Raw genomic sequence first — 3,680 nt, 5'->3', positions numbered from 1 at the left:
GCCGTTAATCTATTCTCAAAGTTGGGTTGGGAGCTGGGTCTATACTACGCAAACTATGATGACTTTCACCTTGATAGTTTAACGCGGATGTATACCAAAGACTATAGAATACCCATACATGGTCGCGCATTTACGTCTCCCCCGCCAAAACAGAGACGGGATCACATACTCCATTAATAAAAACCGTATCTACTATAGCACGTAATGCCACGTAAATTCGTCGATTTTTGGATTCATAAATCAAATGTTGGTCTGTCACTTAATTCAAATCGCGATATGGACTAGAGTCTGTGAAAACTGAAATGCAAAAAGACAGTTTTAATATGAATCCGGTATGTTCCGTTTGCCTCTGTATGTATGAATGGTGGAGACTCGCTTTTACTAAACGCATACTGAAGCACGCGTGACGCTCCCTGTAATTTTTGGCATTTGCATCTCACATGAACAGATAAACTCAATCTCCAAAACTGCTGTGAGTGTCACTTTTACCATTTCATTTGAGAAAACTAGCATCATATCATACTGTATACACAGAAACTTCACGGCAACCTGTCAAAATAAAAGTACGGTGTAAGATGTACAACCCCCCCCCCCCCCTCGACACCAAGGGGAAACACTGGCTACCATAGATATATATACGTAGTAGATGTATATTTTTATCACACTGTACAACAATAATACTGTTTTTTATTACAGTAAGGGCTAAGTTTAGGGTTGGGTAGGTGTAGACATTAAAAAAACACAATCTAATAGGTAGAAAAAATTATTTAATTGTTAGTTAGTTAGTAAACACAAGTACATCTTATTGAACATAATTTATTTTCATCAACAAATTATCATAGAACAGCTTTATCGAGCAGTTTGTGATGCAGTTTGGAAACAGAAGATGAGCCCCTGGTCTAATGCGCCACCTGGCTTGCGAAACCCGATCTCAAAGACTTACTTTTAGTCATTATTTGGGTAGCACACACATTTTGAATGCCTTCGGCAGAATTCAAATTAGCCATTTTAATCTAGATTAATTCCAAGATTAGAGAGATATTAATCTAGATTAAAAAAAAAGATCTATGCCCACCACTAATATATATATATATATATATATATATATATATATATATATATATATATATATATATATATATATATATACATACACAAGATATAGAGGTGTACAACTTACACAATTACGATCTATTGTCAGACTTGCTTTATATTTACAGCTCTGTTTTCTCCTATTTTGTACTGTTTGTAGACAACATGCAGTAGCCAAAAATAAATGATTCTCTTAGATACTTTTGCATAATTAGCTAGAAATTTACAGTTTTAAATATTAGAAGTAGATATTGGATTTCATGTTACGGGGAAAAAATAATATATGTAGTTTAGGCTAATTCCATATTAATGTTACAACCTAAATGCATGATGTCATAAAATAACAACAAGTGCCTAGTGCAAAAGTAAGGAGGACGAAAAATTACTAAAGTATAAATGAATAAATGTGTAAATACAAAAATAAATTAATGAGTAAATAAATGTATAAATATACATAAATGTAGTATAACACAAATTTTACAATTAAAAATTACACTTTTTACAGAATTATTTATTCATTAATTTATGCACATCTGCATTTATTTCTGTTCATTTATTAATTTCTACATTTATTTATTCATATATATATATAGGATATTCTCAGCTGCCCTTGAAGGTAGTATTAGTATTTGTCATGTGATCTCAACACTTCTGTTAAATGTCTCTACATTTCTTCACTCCTGTGACATTCATAATACCATTCATTTCAGCTTTGAGAATAAAAACCAACCTGTTTGTTCCTCTGTATCTTCATGTTTGACTCTGAATGTTTCTTCAATCTTCATGTCTTCACTCTCCACTTTAATAAACACCATCTTTATAATTTATAATAGTTTTTATTTATAATAGTGTGTCACATGGGTCTCTGTTGTGAAGGAGTGGAAGTCGGAAGACATCATGGACTTTTTACAAATTAATATCCTTATTAATTCTTACGCATTTTTAGTAGATGATCTAGCTCATAATTCAGTGTTTAACTCCTAATATTATTTGTTGTTTAATATTAGTAGTGGCTAGAAAGATGTCTTAATAGAAAATCACATGATGTTAGAATAAATTGTGCTCTGAATGAGATTTGTGCTTGTTGAAGTTTCTCTTTTCTCAGACACCCGAGGTCACACCTCAGGAGGTCAGGATGACCCTTCTGATTACGTGAGCAGTTGTGACCAAGACATATGTGATCGGGACATCTATGACATGTGTTCTTGATAACTGATCAAATGCGAATCCCTTAGACTTGTATTAGTGAAATACTGTTGATTTGGTTCTATTTTTCTAAGAGGCAAACTGTTAAGTGTGCGTGTATCAAGCCACACTGATAAAGAGTCTTGCCTGGCTAGGCAACCTTGACGATAAAAAAGACCTCTGTGTGTGACTTTATGTGTGTGTTGAATATTTCACACTTATCTAGGTTCTGGACCAATCCGGATCTTCCTAATCTATGTATTGACGTAATTAGCAACCTCTGTTAGAGTATAATTACTGGTGTTTTGAATATGTACGCAGAGCGGCCTACGAACTCCATAGAGAGTGTTGAAGCTGACTTCTGCTGATGAAACTGCAAACTATTTTCTTCAGTAAACATGACTTCGATTGATTGAATCTTTGACTCCTGGTTTTTGTTCATCATATCTGGTCCTTGGGTTTTTCTTTTACTGTAAAATTCCCCTTACAGTTGATTCTCCAGGAGTTTTTCTGTGTGTTTGAACACTTTGTCCTGTTTAATATGACAATAATTAATAGAAAGAAAAATCAATGCAAACTTAATCTCTGTGTGCGTCTCAATCAGCTCCTAGTTCAGTGGACAGTGCACTAGTAAGACAATCAGAGTAAATATACTTAAATATAACGTATAAAATATATATAAATTACACAGAAGCTTCATATTTGGGTAGACTATTTTTGATCTATATTTGGTATTCGATTATTTATCATATCTAATATATTACACTTTCATGAAAACAACAGCGGTTGTAATACACGTTTGTGTTTGTTGTTGTTTTCATTGTATCGCAGTTTGTGGTGAGCGAGCGCTGATTCGCTTTGAATCACTGAATCATTTACGAATGACTCGGTTCAATGACTCGGATTGTCATCACTTCTTTCCAGCACTTAAACTATGAACTGATTGACTATAAAGGGAGCGAAATGAGACGTACTTTTTCTGTTACTCACATGTGGATGCGCTTTACTCACACGATAACGTTAAACAAAGCATTAAAGCGTTGTATTTAATAATGATTAATTTATTTTACACAGCTTGTAAAACCGTTTAAATCAACAGAACAGTTTGCATTGATTTAAACACTTAAAACTACAAACCTTTCTTCTGGTGAATCGCAACAAATGCAGAGCACAATGCAACTTTATGACCTCACTTCACCAGAGCAAAATAAAAGTCCCATTCACACACTGCTGACTATTATATGCATAACGTCTAGGTTACGAAGGTAACCCTCGTTCCCTGAAGGAGGGAACGGAGATGTTACATGGGATCTCGCCTGAGAGACCGATCATCTCTGAGCCTTATATAAAAAAGGCCAATTGCAAATTGGCGAGTGGACGTGCATCACTCAAACAGGTTTTCG

Source organism: Garra rufa, chromosome 4 (genome assembly GCF_049309525.1).
Source record: "Garra rufa chromosome 4, GarRuf1.0, whole genome shotgun sequence".
NCBI classification, from domain to species: Eukaryota; Metazoa; Chordata; class Actinopteri; order Cypriniformes; family Cyprinidae; genus Garra; species Garra rufa.
The sequence above is the reverse complement of the archived record's forward strand: the minus strand, read 5'-3'. Positions refer to the sequence as shown.